At 27.8% G+C, this 19421-nt stretch overlaps 1 pseudogene; it reads right to left on the reverse strand.

Moving 5' to 3' along the window:
- Positions 1 to 3426: 3426 nt before the first annotated feature.
- The window catches only part of LOC111274334 (glutamate--tRNA ligase, chloroplastic/mitochondrial-like), a 32720-nt pseudogene continuing 16725 nt past the window's right edge, over positions 3427 to 19421 (reverse strand).

The raw sequence follows: 19421 nt of genomic DNA on the forward strand, positions 1-19421 counted from the left end.
GCATTTCCTGATTTTTTTTTCTTTTTTAATTAATTTTTTTTTAATTTTTAAAAAGCCTAGATTTAAAATTTAGTCTTACAATTTCAAACCTAAAATGTACACCTTCGTCACTTGAAACTGAACCACATCTTAGTTTATTTCTCCTCTACCTTTGACCTTTTTTTCTCATAATTTTCAAGTTCTAAAATCTTCTAAAACAAGCCAAGCCCAAATCCCTCTTTTTCTTTTTTAGTTATTTTTTACTTTGCTTTACTTCCTCTTCTGGAGGATGAAGTTGAAATTTTATTTTATGTTTTTTGCTTTTTTTTTTTTTATTATGGTTTTTTAAGGTAAAAAATGAGAATTTTTTTTTATGGTGATAAAAGGTGGTTTGGGTGGGGATAATAGTGGTTATTTTAAAGTTTTGGTTATCTGAGTTTTTATAGGGTTTTGGTTATTTGGGTTTTGTTTTATAGTTTTAAAAATAATGGATAAAACTTGAAAAAATTGAAAATTTTTGCTATATGGCTCTATTGATTTTGCTTTGTTTTCTTATGGGTTGTTTCAATTGTTATTTTATCAATGATGGAAAATGAGAGAATGAATGGCTCCAATGGTGTAGATGGCGAGTTGGTATGCTTGTTTTAGCTATTTATGACAACCTAATTTGTTTCAATCTTTAGTTTATCTGATAGAAGTAAAGGGAAATGGATGATTAGAAAAGTATGGATAAGAAAGAAAGAGAAAGGAAATAAAAATTTTATTATTGGAAGGAAAAATGAAAAAAAATTTATTTCATATTTTTATTGTTAATGACATGTCAACTTTAACCATGTAGTATTTTTGATAATATGGACATGCCATATGGCAATTGATATCATATGTGGTGTGTGAAATTAGGATTCTATTAGAGATTAACAGCTTAAGTGACCAAAAAAAATTTACTTAAATTTTAGTGACTAAAATTAAAATTTTAATAGTTTGGTGATCATTTTAAAATGACACTTATAGTTAAATGATTATTTGTGTAATTTACCCATAATTATAATATGCTTGAAAAATGCTACTTTTATTGGGTAAAATAACTTTATCAAATCTAAGTTCTTTACCTTTACAACACATGCTGATAGCATAGATATTGATAAATTATACCTATTTATCATAGGTTTTTTACTTCTTTTTTTTTTTTTTTTTTATGCTTATGGCTTAAAGCATTTCCTATAGGCATAAGGTTTGAGTTTTGGATTTAGGCTACAATCCTTTAAGAGAGATAGATAGAGGCCAATAGGGGTTGACATAAGTGGTTAAGGTTTAGGTTCAGAATGCAAAACACCCAGGTTCAAACCTTCATGATCCCTTATTGGTAAGCGATCTATAAGTTCAAAAAGTCTTAGAAACAAATGAGAAAAGGATCCATAGACTCCTTTGTGTGTTGATGGCTTGCACTGGCCTTAAAGATAGGATAACCTCCCTTACTTTTAAATTTTCTCTTAACCAGAAAAAAAGATTAAAAAAATTGTTACTAATAACATAATGTAACTGTCTATTACTTTATGTTTGAAATTTATAGTTTCTTTCTTCTATGTTAAGATAGTGAAATATAAATTTTAAAAAAAGTGAAATATATATTGATATAAATTGAAATTTTTACTATAATTGCATGTTCTTTTGCATTTTTATTTTATTATCTCTCTTTTTCAATTGTTATTTTCATTTGTTTGCTTTATTTAATTAAAATCATGTTTGTACTTATATATTTAACTTTTCAATTCTCTTTATAAACACTTTATTTTATCTGAGTTGTTTATTTATTTTTATGCCAATATGAAATTGAATCAAACTTTAGTTTTTAATACAGTTAAATTGGACTTGTAATTTCTTTTTGAGCCTTAGGTTTTAAAATCTTTTGATTTTGGGTTTCATCTGGGGTCCTTAAATTGCCTTAGGCTTTGAATTTTTCAAATGGGCCAGAATTGCCAACCCAATTAGTTATTGACTTTTGTTGTATTTTTTCCTTTTTATTTTATTTTCATGAAATTCGAAAATGGAAAAAAATGGAAAATGTAAAAAGAATTATAAGATAAAAAAAATGTTGAAAATGCGATTGGAATTTGAAAAAGGAATAGTAAAAATCAAAATGATATTAATCAAAATCAAGACAATCATTTTCAAAAAATCAAATCAACAAGATAAAGAAAAATGATAAAGGAAAGGATTTTGTGTATATGGCATCATCCTCCCTTGACAAGTTTTGTTGGTTCTGGATTCCATCTTTGGGTTTTAAGTGGTTTTGTATATTAGAGGATTTTCCTTTTAAAGTGCTCTCATATAGTAACAAAACTATGATTGTGTCTTGTGTTATTGCTGGTCATGCTGCTAGCTCCATCCTTCCAGGTATTAGTAAAATCTATTTGGCTTAAAATAAAAAAATAAAAAAAACATTAAACAAGCTTTTATCTTTTCGGTCTTTATCTTTAGTTGTAGGTTAAACCTTCAATTAAAATAAGTGCTTGACGACATCCTTATTATTGTAGGTAAAAAGTAGTGAGGTTAATTTTAATTAAATTTGACAGAAAATTTGATTTTCTATTTTAACAAGAATAAAGATGAATATTAAATTTTAAGATAAAGACAAGGATGCATATAATTTTAAATTTTTTATCAGATGTGTAATATAACATTTATCTTGTATCAATATCTTATATATTTATATATTTAATAAATTAATTTTTTATTTAATAATATAAATTTTATTTTAGATTAATTAAAACTAATATATTTAAATTTAAAAATATATATTTATAAAAAATTATATAACTATGTAAAATATAAATAAAAAAACCTAAAAATAAAATTTTATTTTTTATTTTTTAAAAAAACTACTAGTATGAGGATTTTTCATACCTATTAAACACTTACAAAGATGAGATGAAGATGAATTTACAATATTAGTTGATTATGCATACCAAGATGTATATAATATAAAAAAAATCAAAGATAAAGATAAATATAATATAAAAATATCAAAGATAAAGATAAATAATGTTTTATCTATAAGTGAGAAAGTTAATTTTAATATTCATCCCAACAATATATATTTATTTATTCTTTTCAAAAGGTCAATCAATTTATAAAAAAAGGTAGGTGAGGATTATTTTTTTAATTAATTACAAGAACTTGATATTTTATTTGGAATATCCAATGTTCAAATTCTCAAGTAGGATAGATGGTGAGATTTAAGTAATTTAACGACGTCATATATTTTCCTTTATGTAATCCAAAAGTACCCATTGGATTTTTTATTTTTTTTTTTTACGTTGTTGATGTTGTGTGGAAAAAAGAAGAGAGGCAAATCCAGCAAAAAACATTGTCTTATATTAGGTTTCAAGCTTGTGCTTAGCCACAAAAGTAAAATAAAATTATATATTTATAATTTAGTTGTAGAAGTAAAATAAAATTATATATTATTTTTTATACTTGTTTTACACTACACAACTTTTTAGCAGAGATTACAACCATTAAGTAAATAATTCATTTATCCTCATCAGTAGTTCGAGGGCTTAACTGATCCAAGGGTTTGAACCAACAGAGGCTTCTATAATAAATTCTGGCATTGAAAAATTGAAAGCTTTTGGCAGCTAAAAATCCAACCTGGCTCTTGAGAAGAATACTTAAAGGTTGGTGGTTTTGTAATTTGTCAAATATTTTTGAGAAGTGGATGCACGATAGCTCTCTCAGCTCATCATTGTCTACATGCTTTGCCAAGCAAATATAACAAACCTGCAACATCTCAAGTTAGTAAGCTATATTATTAATCCAAGGACAAGCAAAGCTAAATTTGCTCGTAAGCACCTCACAGTCAACGCACCATAACTATTTTATGTACCCAGTAACCATGCGAATAAAGAGATATTCATGCCAAGTCACAAACTCATACATCTTTAGTACACTAGAAGTCAAGCAGAGCAAACATATAGCTGAATGCAGCAAGAAAAATTAAGAGACAACTTAGCTAAATGCTCAAAAAATTCATTATTCTGTATATGATTAAATTTGTTCAATTTCATCAGTTTGATCCTAGCAAGTACTCTGAATGCAGGTTAAATGATTGCAATTTAAATGTAAAGACCAATAAACTGCTAGCAAATTCCTAGCATTAAACTTACTGCATCTTCTCCTAATATCACACATTTCTTTGCTGTCCTGCAGCCAGCATTACACCTCCACCAGCAGAATTTTCCTGGTCATTTACATTTCCAGTTTTCTTGGATTTAAACTTGTAGGTTGGCAATGCATTTATAGATTCCATGGTGTCTCCTCTAGTTTGTGAAAAATCCTCTCGAAAACTAAGGACAAAATTATGCAGGGCAAGCAGCAACAAATTGTAGCACAGAGTATGAATGGCATGGCACATCCAATACAAGCTAAAAGAAAGGAACAATATAGCATGCTGTATAAATAACACGGCACCACTTTTGTTAACACGACCAATTGAGAACTTTTCAACTGTGAATTGCATAAAAAATACTCAAGTGAGAAAAGGTAAAATTACAATCATCCAGATATTATTTGCCTAAGCTAATAATTGGACTTAGAAGCATAGAAGCATATACATCAGAGTAAGAGGAAAAACTAACCAAGTTGCTTAATTGTGAAAAACCCATTTTTAGTTCTATCACCCCAACCTAAAAGTGCAAAGTAATTCACCATTGCCTGAGGTAGATACCCCATCTCTCTGAACCAAAACAGGTAATTATAAACATGGAGAATTTTAATCCTCAATTTAAAAAATACGCTTGTAGAACCCAAGCAAATCAGAGTGAGGACATTTATTTTGCAATATTTGCCACGGAGAAAAAAGAAGAATGAAGATAACTACATACCTGACCAACTGAAGTTGCACTATGACGTTTTAACAGTTTACTTCTATCAGGTGCAAGAAACAAAGAAACATGGGCAAAGAAAGGCACTGGGAATCCAAGAACGTGTGGAAAAATATTGTTTAAATGCCAAGATCTGCTTCCTCATATAGTTAAAGGAAATCAGAAACTCCAAAAGCCACAAAACATTGAAAAAAGAACTGATGCTTTTTAAGATTACCTTGTATATTAAGGCTTGCCTTAAAGTATTAGGTAAATGCTTTTCTGCTCTGAAATGCCAGTTTACAGAGAGTGTGAAGATGGAGGACCAAAAGATCACAAATAAAACCAATATTAGATTTAGTAAAACCGTAAAATAATTATACTTATCTAATTACCTTATAACATGTGAAATAGCCATGGTAGCACCGTCAACTGTAACACAAGTTGTAAATAAGTTGGTCATTGCTCCTCATTATAACAAAATCTCCAAGTGTTTCCAGCTTTCAGCTAAAAATCATGGCACTATCCAACAACACTAGTACCTGTACAACTAAATTAAAGTAACCTTCATGACACTATCCAACAAAATTAGTGCTTGTATAACTAAATTAAAGTTAAAGTATTAATAATCTGTTGTAAAAGGACCGCTGAAAGTTAAACATAATGGTGCTGTTAAGCCAAAAAAAAACCTCAAACTGCAGACAACAAATTGCAGTTTACTTGGCACAAGGCTATTAACGAAGAACTAGTGCAAAAAATGGGGCTTACTTCAGCTCGAATAAGGTCATTAATTTTCAAGCTCCCTTTCTTTGGAACACGAAACCGATATCTATGAGGGATTCCCTTTGCTAGCTCTTCTTGTACTTCTTCATCTGTTACAATGGCCCATTTCCCAGAGTATACAGAAGGAAGTTTCTTTAGCTCTGCAATCTCCTTCATCTTTTCAAGTTCCTATAGAGGATTAGGGAAGAACTTATAAATTGAATGCTACAAAGTGATCATAGTTCAGAGATACAGAATCATGCTACTCATAGTTCAATTGCATCATAGGTTATTTTTTTTAGACACAATATTTTGCATATTTATTGTACACATCTTATTTAATTCGGGATCCAAATTTATTGGGCTTGGATTTGATTCTAAACCAATTGTCAATTTTGGATTTTTTAATTTATTTTATTGTATTTGTTTGCAATTTTATTTATCATTTTGTTTCATTATTATTTATCTCTTTGGTTAAATTTATTTGTTGAATTTCATTTTTTTTTATGTTTTTTTTTTCCATTCAATTATCGCATGATTTTTTTTTAAATAAAAGAGATTGAAAAAAAAAAAAAAAGGGATAAAGGCTTAGGCTAAGATTTTGATAAAATTTAGCTGATAATGCATAGCTTTTGAAGTTAACTTGATATAAAGTTCCTATCTATTTGAAGTTAACTTAAGATTAAATTCCTATATGTTGACTCTATATAAAGGAGGTAAGATACACACAAAATCAACAGCGAAATAGAGAGGAATCAATTGAAAAGTCAGAAACAATTGGAGAGAGTAGGTAGTCACAGTGAAAAAATCCAAAAAGGAAATTCAAGGGTTCTGTTAAGTGTTTTAAAGTTGGCATTGATTAGTGTTTTCGAGAATTTCATAAGGTCAAAAAGGTGGTTCGGGGTCTTTTGAAATTTTTTAAATTTCTAAAAAATTTTGAAAATTTCAAAATCCAGTTAAACTCTCTAATAAGGTTTGAATTTATAGGTAGAATTTTTGACAAAATTTCTAGTTTTCAATGAGAAATCTCAATTTATGGTGAAAAATCTTATAATCCAGTGATCAACATAGGTTTCGATAAAAATTTTGACAAAACTTTATAGATTTCGACACTGTTTTTTAGAATTGACGAAACTTTAATTGGAATTCAATTGTTTTTATAAAGAAAACTAAAAAAAAAAAAAAAAGAATAGAAGAGAGAAAGGGTTGGGGAAATCTAAGGAAAAAAGAGAATTTGGCCTTATATATTAATGGTTAAACAATGTCATTTTGAGCTTTAATTTTTCTAAGGATCTGCATGTTTTCATTTGGATTGATCTGATCCGAGTGCCATGACTTGCAAACCATTTCCCAATTTCCTTAGCTCTAGCCAAGCCGAGCCACCAAGCAGTTGAGCCTCGCCCACAAGAGCCTTCCTTTATGTCTACAATCGAGCCAACGCTTTAGCTTCAGTCAAGCTGATTTTTTTATTTTGGTATTTGTTTTTATTTTTTGTTTTATGTTATTATTTTATTTATTTATTTTAAAAGTATTCTAAATGATTAAATTTTAGGAAAAATTAGAGAAGAATATTATAAAATATAAATCTTTAATAAATTTTGAGAATAAATAATAATTATCAAATGATGAAACTTTTAGAAATTACAAATGATTAATTTTTATAAAATTTCTTGGTGAGAAATTTTTTTAAAATTTAACTAAAATTGTGGAGAATTTAGATAAAATTTTTAATAACAATAATTAATATTTATTTTTAATTTTTAAAAAATAATAGAAAATACAAATTTAATAAAAAGTTAGGATTGAATTAATAATTACCCAAAGATAACATTCTTAAAAATTTCAAATAGTAAATTTTTTAAGAAATCTTTAGGTGAAGAATTTCTCTAAATTTTGCCAAAACTGTGGAATAATTTAGATGAAATTTTAATAAAAATATTTGTATTCTTTTTTAAATAAAAAAATAATTAAAATTTAAAAATAAATATTAAAAAATTTTGTGAAAATATTTGACAATTGTCCAATGATGAAATCTTAAGAAAAATCACAAATGGTTGAATTTCTCTGAGATTCCTAGGTGAAAAGTTTTACTTTTTTTTTCTGAATTCAATTCAAATGGTGGAAAAATTTAGGGGAGACTAAATAATAATTGTCATATTATTTTCTTTCCAAAGATTAAGAAACTAACAAGAGTTTATATTCTAAATTTAACCCAAATTGAGGAAAATTTAGAAATAAAACTTGTAAAATGAAAAATAAATTTCAAGAATGAAATTCTTAGTAATCGCAAATAAAAGATTATCTAAGATATTTTTAGGTGAGAAAATATTTCTAATTTTGACCCAAGTAGTAGAATGATTAAATATATTTTCAATAAAACAAAATTTAACAAAAAAAAAAACAAATGATTAAGTTTTTCAGATGATGGAGCCTCTTTAAGAAAACAAATGGGATTCGTGAATACTCTTGAGGTAAAAAAATATTTTTAATAATTCTACCAGATTGACAAAGAAATCTTAAAAGTTATTTCTAGTATTTAACCATTAAAATAAAAGATCATTTGAACCAAGATTATCATTAGGATAATTTAAAATAAAATAGTACTGTCCTTTGGGTTGGCATGTGGGGGTGTTATAACATTTCCTATATGTAACCGAATTCCTGAACTCTCTTTTGTTTAATAAACCATAACCTATTCTTAGGAACCCTTAGTCAAGGTTAGGATCTCCTTAAAAAGAATGATTAAATAGGTGACCAATCACACTTTAATAAAAGATTGGTGGCTATTCCTTAAGTTTGTATCTAGCTATATATTATGACAGTTTAGCAACTTTACTGGAGACATAGAGAGTTAGGTCTTTAATTAATTTTTAAATTATCCTAACTTTTGGTTTGGTTGATCTTGAATTATTCTTTGTTGGCATTTGCTTTATTTTTTCACTTGGTAGAATTTGGAATAAAGATATATGTGTTTTTTTACACATATTATCACATGCATATGTATTACATGAGCTCTATACTTGGGCTCCATCCATCCTAAAAGGGAGTAAAGTACCTACTCTCATGAGATGATAATTTTCATAGTGGCTAGCGAAATACTCACAGTCAAATTGAATCCTTTCCATTAGTAGCCTATGATGGGCTAGGATTATGATTACCTTATTAGTCTATGATAGATAATGATGTAAGGCACAATTTGGGAACCTATAGAGTTAATCCCAAACCACATATAGTAAACCGTAATGGATTTAACCCATAAGTAGAGCCATGTCCTTATTTTTTGTAGAAATGATCCAAAATTAAGTCATATACCTTTTGTTATACGTGAGTTGCGCACTAACCTATTTATCTTTTTCTTATTTCATATTGGATGCTTACTTTGTTCTTATTTGTACTCCATGTTTATAATAGTCATATGTAGGTTCATAGTTATTTTATTTGTTTGTTTGTTTGATTATCAATTTTCATATATTTTATGCATCTCATTCATTCATGAAGCATCATCATTCACGTAATACATCTATCATAACATTGCATAATACATGAATATTTTGCTTTATCTGGTGCAACAATTTAGTAGAAATGGGTGCTCAAATGGAAATGTGGATCCAGACCTTGGAACTCATCTAAGAAGAATTGGGGCATGACTTATGAAATATGAAAACACAACTTGCCAAGCTAGTGGAAAGGGTTAAAAATCTTGAAGCAACCCATTCTCAAAAGTCCTTACCAATTCATGTGTAGATTAAGCAATCAATTTGCCAAGATCAAAAAGCCTCTCAAAATACCAATGTTGGTTTAAGTCATGCAAATACATCAATGACCCAAAAAAAGATCAAGTCAAAAAGAGATAGGGCTTTCTAACTTTGCGCTAACCGCACAAATTGGCTCATACCTAAATCCTTATCCCTAACCTTAATAACCCTTTTTGGCACCTCAAACAAGACCTACTCCTATTCAACCCTCATAAATTGCCCAAACCCATACTATGGCCCAATTATGAATAATACGTATCAGCCCACCCAACAATCAAATTTTTCAATGAATCTTCAGCCTTAAATACCCATTTTTACTCTAAGACCTGTACCTATAAGTCCACCTATGGCTCAACCCAAGAAATTGTTGAGTAAGAAGAAAGAGAGAGCCATCATTGTTTCAATCCTTGTGACATATAGTAAGCAATTCCCATTACTTCTCTAAAACCATTTGATCATACTAATTTCTTTAAAACCATTAGAACCTCTTTATCCTAAGTGATATGATCTGAGGCTCGATATGATTATCACTATAGGAATATGGGCCATTCAATAGAAAATTATGTTACCTTCAAACATAAAGTGCAAAGTTTGATCAAACTTAGCCTGTTGAATTTTGAGGAAGATGGAAAGCCTAAAATTGTTGAGAGGTCATTACCTAATCATAGTGGCTGAAGAATTTATTCATGGCAGTACTATGATCTTGAAGTTGAAATATAAGACCAAGCAATAGATTATATGAATTCTTTTTTAGGAATGTTTTAGATATTTTATTAAGACAATTTTTTAATTTTTAATTAAAGATTTTTTCTCTTGTTCTTATTATATGATAACACTCAATGCATCCATTCATTCATATAAATATTTTCTGTTTGCTTAAGCTTATAGTTAGACATCATTATAATTCAATAATTGTAGTAGTAAAGGTTCAAGAGCATGATCATCAAGGTAATCTATTCATAGAGCTAGAACAACATAGTTGAATTAAAAAAATAGAAAAACCTCAAGATGAAATAAAAAAAATCTAGTGCAGATAATGAAAATCCTGGAAAATTTAAAAGAAGCTCGCATACAAGAATCTTAAAGGGCACAATCACAGTAAACACCACTTTTGGGGATATATTCATATCCCAGAATACCTTTAACAACTACACCAATTTTAATCCTTGATGATCCTAAAAGGCTAAAAAAATTTAAGCAAAGTTCATTTAAAGTAATAAAAAATTCAAGTTTTCAAAGAAAGATGGATCTCATAGAGGATAGGCTTTGAGTTATTAAGGGAATAGATTTTTATGGATCTATGGACGTATTGAAACTTTGCTTGGTGCCAAATGTTATTATCCCTTCTAAAAAGAATTTGAGAAATATGATAGGACTAAATGCCCAATGATCCATATCACTATGTATTACAGAAAAATAATCGCATATGCTTGTGATGACAAGCTCTTGATTCATGTAATCCAAGATAGTCTTATGTGATCCGTTACTGGGTGTTATACTCAATTGAATAAAATTCATATCATTGCATGGAAAGAACTGGTCAGGGCATTTGTAACCCAATACAAGCATATTTTATGGAGTTGGCTCCAGATTGGTTATCTCTACAGAGCATAAATAAGAAGGATATTGAAAATTTTAGAGAATATGCTCAAAGGTGAAAGGATGCTGCTACCCAAGTTCAACCACCTTTAACAAAAAAAAAAAAAAAAACTACAATTCAATTTTTCAACACTTTTAAAGATCTATATTATGAGAAGATGATTGGAACTACAACTAAAAACTTTGCTAACATGGTCATATCTAGGGAGATAATAGAGAATGCCATAAAAAATAATAAGTTTAAGGAGAATGATACAGCTAGTATGAAGGAAGTTGGTGCACCCAGAATGGAAATAAAAGATGCTCAAGCTTTGATTTATGAAAAGAAATAGGTTGGAAACTTTACCCTATACCAACCTTGCCACTCTACCATAAATAACCATACTCGAAATCCTTACTTTCACTAGCCTTATCCTTGATCTGCTGTCCAACCATTGAACAATAAAAAAAGATCAAGAAACATTCTTGAAAAACTCTCAATTCCAATTTTTGATCTTTTGTATCTGTTGGCAAAGAAGTAATACCTCACCCTAATACCTTTGAAAGTAATTCTGAATCCATCGATAAAAAGTTATGATCCAAATAGTAAATATGATTACACATTAGGGCAATTGGGCACTCAACTGAGAAATGTAGGCAATTGAAAGAGAAGATTAAAAGTCTCACCCATAGTGGCACCTTGACCTAAGAGCTTTTTTAGTAATGAAAATCCACTTTGTCATAGGTTTTTTTTTTTTTTTTAGATGTCTTAAACATGAATTACGAAAAATTTTTAAAAGTTTGTAATAAGTTTTGGTTTTTCCAATTTTAATTGTTTAGATTACTACAAAATTAAATTCTTAAATGCATGTGAAAAAATTTTAAAATTTTGGTGATTACTGTTAAGAATGAGCATCATAAGCCATTTTTCTAAACATTTTATTCTTTTCAATTGAAAGATTAAGAACCTTGAAAATTTTTAGCAATGGAAGCTTCACTACACTTAACCATGATGAACCTTAAGAGTCATTAATCTTTGTTTGGGCTATGAGCAATGAGATGGTCATTTAATTTGTAAATCTTTTAAGGCACTCTCCTAAGCTTTTGGATTTTAGTGAATGAATGTCAAAGCTATTTCACACTCTTCACCACCCAAATCCCAAATTTTTACAAGCCAAATTTTCTCAAAGTTTGTTTAGTATCTTGATTTATGCAACATTCCTCTCTTTTTCAATCCTTCACCACGTAATCTTTCAATTTTATCTTGAGGTAAACTTACTAAAGAAGCCAAATTTATTTGAGGCCCCAAACAACCCCTTTTGATTATTTTGAATAATGAACATCTAAATGGGTTGCAGAAAGGAAGATTATTATGTATCATGAGTATGAGTTAAAAAAAAAAGAAAAAGATGATTATAACATCATGCATGTGGGACATTTAAATGAAGCTAAAATCAATAAGAAAATAAAAAATTTCATCTCCTGAGAATTACTTTTCAATAGAAGTATCCAAACTTGAAATAAGAAATGGTCATATTTCAAATTCCCTTCATGAAAAAAGAAAATATGCTTTTGCTACTCGTTTTGAGCCTGTCGATTTTTTTTTTTTAATCCAAAGTAAGGATCATCCTTAAAATTAAGGGACAAGTTCAAAAAAGGGAATCTCATCAATGGGGCATTTGAATCTTATATTAAGGGGCAAGTTTGAAATAATTTGAGTTCCAAAATTTAAGAAAAAAAAAATAAAAATGCATGATTTGAGGAAAGGAAAATGTCCTTATACAAAAAAAATGATCCTAGGTCAATTACCCTTAAACATGTATTTTGGGCCTATTATCCTTTTTTTCGAACCCTAAACCCGAGCTTACATTACATCCTTTGAAAAGTCCATTTTGATCATGTATGGATACCTAAGTTAAAAGGCTTGTTCATCAGAAAAATAATCAATTTGGTTTTAGATGAATTTTAAATGCTCAAAGGCATGATGGAATAATCCTAAAAAAAATGAGTAAAAAAACATATAAAAAAAGAGAATAAGGCTCTAGGGTGAAAACCCGAAAGGGTAGTTTAGAGCAAGAATGAGAATTTGAAAGCAATTCATGGAGTTGATTGATGTAAGAAGCATTAGGCAAATAAATTATTGAATGAATCTCAATGCACTGGAGACTTTTGATTAGCCCTATGTTGATGAATTTTTCTTAAATCTAAACTTTTTCTTTATTTCCTAAAACTTGGAGCCTTGCATGACCAGTCTTGGAATTTATTAAATTACTATATATCCAGAACTTAAAAAAGTGCCAAAATAGATTTACTACAAAAGATCATCTTTGTTGGTTAGTCTAAATAAAGAGCATTGATATTCCTTTACTTATTCAGTGGCCAACCCTTTTGATCATGATGTGCCAAACCACTACATCCTTGCTGAAAAAACCAAGTTATGGTTCATCACATTCGTTTTAGATAGTAATCACCAGTTTTAAAAATTTTAATCACTTACAGAAATTTGATTTATTTTAGAAAGATAATAGTGTGGGGCAATTTCCATTGCTATTTTTGAAAATTTTGGAAAATGTTCAAGAATAATTTTGATACAAGTGATCTATCTAGGGCAAGGTAAATGCCAAAAGGAAGGGACTACTAGTGAGAAAGTGTTTAGAAAATTTTGAAAATGTTTGATTTCGTTCATGAAAAAATCTGTCAACCAGTCCAGAGGCTATGCCATAAAAAGAGAAAATGAAAATAGGGTTTCTAGAATCGTATTACCACAATTAAAAACATATGGTATAGATTTCATGCATTGTATCCATCATATGCATTTCATGCATTATATGCATAACATTCATTTAAAGTGTTCCATTGATTACGTATTCTTTAGCAAACAAAAGAAAGAGGTTTAAACTTAAAATTTGATGAAAAAGATAACTTTGATATAAAGATCGAACAAGATTTTATCTCATGTATTTGTTAAAACTTTTGAGTATTAGTTTTAAAAACCTCCAGGTAATACATTTTAAAACCTTCGAGCACATTTATAAGCTTTCGAATACTTTTCTCAAAAACCTTTGGGCATAATTTTCAAGTCCTTCGGACATGATCTATAAGACCTCTGAGCATAATCATTTTTTAAAACCTTCGGGTATCTTTCTAAACATTAAAGTTGTGGATTCTTCGTATGGAAAAATCTTTTTCAAAATTCGATTTATAAGTCCTCTGGGTGAGATACGTCACTCTTTCGAGTTGAATTTTTTATAAGGCCTTTGGGCATAATCTCCAAGTCTTCCAAGTAAGATTTGTAAGTCCTCCAAGCTAAATCTGTTATAAGATCTCCTAGCATAATCACTAAGTCCTCTGGATAATATTCATAAGTTTTTATAGCTGAATCTTTTATAAGACCTCCAAACAAGATTCATAAGTCTTTCGTGTTGAATCTATTTTAGAAAAGATTTGTAAGATCTCCATGCATAATCTATTTTAAAGTCCTTCTAGCATGATTTTTTTAAAACCTATAGGTATCTATTTTTAAAGTTGTGTGTCTCTATTGATGATGAACCCTTATTTTTAAAAGTTATGTGTCTTTATTTTCGAGGAGCTTGTCATAAAAATAAAACAAAAAGAAGAAAATAAGGTGAATAAATTTGAATCCGAACATAATAGGTTGTCTATGTCTTTGTATAATTCCTATTCCACAGAAAATGCACAAATAGGGATAATTATAGACATTTTATTTAGTCTAAGGCCTAAATTTATTAGGTTCAGATTTGATTCTAAACCAATTGTCGATTTTTTATTTTTAAAATTTATTTTATTATATTTGTTTGCAATTTTATTTATCCTTTTGTTTTATTATTATTTATCTCTTTGGTTAAATTTATTTATTGAATTTCATTTTTATTTATCTTTTTTTCCATTTCATTATTGCATGAGTTTTTTTTTTTTAAAATAAAAAAGACAAAAAAAATTTTTTAAAAAAAGAGATAAGGGCTTAAGCTAAGATTTTGATAAAATTTTGGTGATAATGCATAGCTTTTTAAGTTAACTTGATATTAAGTTCCTATAAGTTTGAAGTTAACTTGATATTAAATTCCTATATGTTGACTCTATATAAAAGGATGAAGATATACATTAAATCAGCAACGAAATAGAAAGGAATCAATAGAAAAGTTAGAAACAATTGAAAAGAGTAGGTAGTCACAATGAAAAAATTCAGAAAGAAAATATAAAGGTTCTATTAAGTGTTTTAAAGTTGGGATTTATCAGTGTTTTCAAGAATTTTAGAAGGTTAAAAAGGTGATTTTGGGGTTTTTTGAAAATTTTCTAAATTTCTAGAAAATTCTAAAAATTTTAGAATCCGATTAAACTTTCTGGCAAGGTTTGAATTTACTGACATAATTTTCGACAAAAATTCTAGTTTTTGATGAAAAATCCCAGTTTTCATCAAGAAATCCTAGAATCTAATGATCAACCCAGGTTCCGACAGAACTTTCAACAAAACTTTCTAGATTCTGACATCATTTTTAGAATTTAATGAAGTTTCAACCGAAGTTCATCTATTTTTTAAAGAGAGAATAGAAAAAATAGAACAAGAAAAAGAGGGTTAGGGAAATATAACAAAAAAAGAGAACTTGACCTTATATACTAATGGTTAAACAATGCTATTGAGTTTTAATTGCCCTAAAGATCCATGTGTTTTCATTTGGGTTAACCTAATCTGAGTGTCATAACCTACAAATCGGTTCCCAGTTTCCTTACCTCTAGTCGAGTTGAGTCGCCAAGTAGCTGAGCCGCACCTCTGAGAGCCTTCTGTGTCTGCAATTGAGCTAGCGCCTTAACTCTAGCTAAGTCGGTTCTTTATTTTGGAAATTTTTTATTTTTTTATTGTTTGTTTTATGTTATTATTTTATTTATTTATTTTAAAAGTATTCTACATGATTAAATTTTATGAAAAATTAGAGAATAAAATTATAAAATATGAATCTTTAATAAATTTTGGAAATAAATAATAATTATCCAATGATGAAATTTTTAGAAATTACAAATAGTTCATTTCTATAAAATTTTTAGGTGAAAGTTTTTTTTTTTTTAAATTTAACCTAAATGAAAGAGAATTTAGATAAAATTTTCAATAATAATAATTAATATTTATTTTCTTTTTTTAAAAAATAAAACTTACAAGTTTAATAAAAATTTAGGATTGAATTAACAATTACCCAATGATGAAATTTTTAAAAATTTCAAATGATAAATTTCTTAAGAAATCTTTAGGTGAGAAATTTCTCTAAATTTTACCTAAATTGTGAAATAATTTAGATAAAATTTCAATAAAAATAATTAAAAATTAAAAATAAATATTAAAAAATTTTACGAAAATATTTGACAATTGTCTAATAATGAAATTTCAAGAAAAATCACAAATGGTTGAATTTTTACAAGATTCTTAAGTGAAAAGTTTTTTTGGTAAATTCAACCTAAATGATGGAAGAATTTAGGGGAGAATAAAAAATAATTGTTATATTATTTTTTTTTTACAAAGATTAATAAACTAACAAGAGTTTAGATTCTAAATTTAACGCAAATAGTAAAAAATTTAGGAATAAAACTTATAAGAAAATTTTCTACATAGACCAAAGTGATGGAAAATTTAGAAATAAAACTTGTAAAATAAAAAATAAATTTCGAGGATGGAATTCTTAATAATTGCAAATAGATGATTATCTAGGATATTTCTAAGTGAGAAAATATTTCTAATTTTGGCCTAAATGGTGGTAAGATTAGATATATTTTCAATAAAACAAAATTTAACCAAAAAAATGATTAAGTTTTTTCGACGATAAAGCTTCTTAAAAAAAAAAAATGGGATTCTTAAATACTCTTGAGGTAAGGAAGTATTTTTAAGAATTTTACTAGATTGACAAAGAAATCTTAGAAGTTGTTTTCAATATTTAAACATCGAAATACAAGACCATTAGAACCAAGATGATGATTAGGATAATTTAAAATAAAATGGCACCATTCTTTAGATGGACATGTGAGGATGCTATAACCTTCCCCATATATAACGAAACTCCCAAACCCTATTCTAATTAGTCAAGCAAAACCTATTCTTTAAGAACCCTTAGTTAAGGTTGGGACCTTCTTAAAAGGATGACTCATTAGGTGATCAATCACACCTTAATAAAAGATTGGTGACGATTCTTTAAATCTGTGTCTAGCTATAGGTCTACGGATCTATACATTATGACATTTGTCTCCACATAAATAGTTTCCGTTCCAATTTCCATAGGTAATTAGCTAAAACTGAAAAGTAATTCAATTTAAATCTTTTCCCATTAATAATGTTTAGTTGAAAACAATTACTTTATTAGACTAAAAACAATGATAAACATGACCAAATTCTAAGAGCTTCTTAACATATTGCTTGTACATAGAATTCCTTTATCCCCACCCACACAAGGCTTACGTAGCAACAAATAAAATCTATTAATTCTAAAAGTGACAAACATAATGATAAATGTAAAATTACAGTGATACATTTCAAGCCAAACTAACTGAAATAGGAACATAATGATGATAAAGTGGATAAACAATACCTTCATCCTAGTTAAGATCAAGCCAAGCTAAATCTCGAAGCATGCCTTCTTCGATTTTTGTATCGACCTCTCTAAGTCTGTATCTTCGATTCTCAACACAAATTTTCCTCCTTCCATTTTTAAGAAAAACAAAAAAAAAAAAAAAATTCACAAACCATAATAAATCGTGAATATTAGTTAAAACAAAGCAATATATATCACTAGTCCTATTGTACCTATACAATTTAAGAGCATCGAGAGGCAAAAACTAAGTAATATTATATCCAATAAACATTTATATCAAGCAATGAATTAAATAACTAATAAATATAATTTCATTGATTAAATATGACTTATTTAGATGTTCATTTCTACATTTTCTTCTTGAAAATTGATTTGATTGTTACTCTTGCTCTAATTAAGAATTCAAATTAGGAATGCTACCTTCATCAATGAAGAATAAAAGTCACTAATGAGATAATACATCTACTACATTTCTTTACTTAACATAAAAGAAAAAGCGTTAAAAGGAATTACCATTAGATTCCCTTATAAAAAAGTTTTGCTATAACAATTGCTACAATAACAGCCTTATTACTCAACTCAGACGCAATTGTCATGATGTTTAAAATCCTAGTTAAACTAATACAATTTATAACTCATGCTACTATCGTAACAGTTTTATGTCCGCCCGATGAATTTAGAAATGAAATAACAAATAACGGAGTCGTCACTAATCTTTTTTGACTAGGTGCGATTGGTCACCTATTAAAATTCATCCTTTTAATGAAGTTTTAAAATTAATTAAAATTTATTAAAAAGATAATAGTCTGTAAAACAGTCTGAGTTTGAGAGTCGGTTACGTGCGGGAAAGGATTAGCACCCCCACAATGCCCGTTTGAAACGGTACCAATTAACTATGTGTTATCCATTGATTTTGATTAAAACAGTCTTATTTTCGGTGTTTATAAAATAATTTCCTTGATTTTTTCATTTATTGAAAATTGTTTTTTTTAGTTAGTGCTCGAATTTTATTTAAGAAAAATAAATTAAAACCCTTTTATTGAAATAATTCTTAAAATATTCCAGTACATTGGTAACATTAAAAGAACATTTTCTCACCTAAAGATTTCTTAGGCATCATTTCTCGGAATACCTTAGAATCTCATCTTTGGAGGCTCGAATTTACTTTTCATAAAAAACTATGTCATGCATGCAATGCAAAATGTTATCATGTTGATGCACACATTTTATTCTCTTTTTTAGAAATTTTATTAATTTTTTATTTTTAATTTAAATTTTTGAAGAGAAAAAGATTTTTTATTATATTGAAATTTTTTCTAAAAATATTCAAATACACTGGTAATATTTAAAAAAATTCTTCTCACCTAGGGATTTCGTAAAGCATTATTACTCAGAATAATTTTAAAATCTCATCATTGGATAAAATTTCATTTTTCCTTATTTATATCACTTTATTTTAGTTTTTTTATAAATTAGTTAATTTTATTTTACTAGTTTTTATAAAAAGAAAAATTTTATTATATCGAAAATTTTTTATAAATACTCTAATACATTGGTAGTATTTTAAAAAAATCTTCTTACCTTGAGATTTCGTAGATATCATTACTCAAAGTACCTTTGAATCTCATTATCAGATAAAAATTCTTTTTTTCCTTACATTTTTTTATTCATTTATAAGGTTTATTCTAAAATTAACAAAATTATAAAAAAAAACTTTATTATATATTTTATCATATATTTTTATTTATTTCAACAAAAAATTATTCTAACAGATATAAATATTTTAATATGAATGAATATTAATAATAAAATTTATAATAATATATATAAAAAAAATTCAAAAAAAAGTTTTTTACACCTGAACTGGATCGGTCAACAGTTCGGTAAATGCGGGT

This window comes from Durio zibethinus, chromosome 26, assembly GCF_047325235.1.
Source record: "Durio zibethinus cultivar Kanyao isolate XHJ-2024 chromosome 26, ASM4732523v1, whole genome shotgun sequence".
NCBI lineage: Eukaryota > Viridiplantae > Streptophyta > Magnoliopsida > Malvales > Malvaceae > Durio > Durio zibethinus.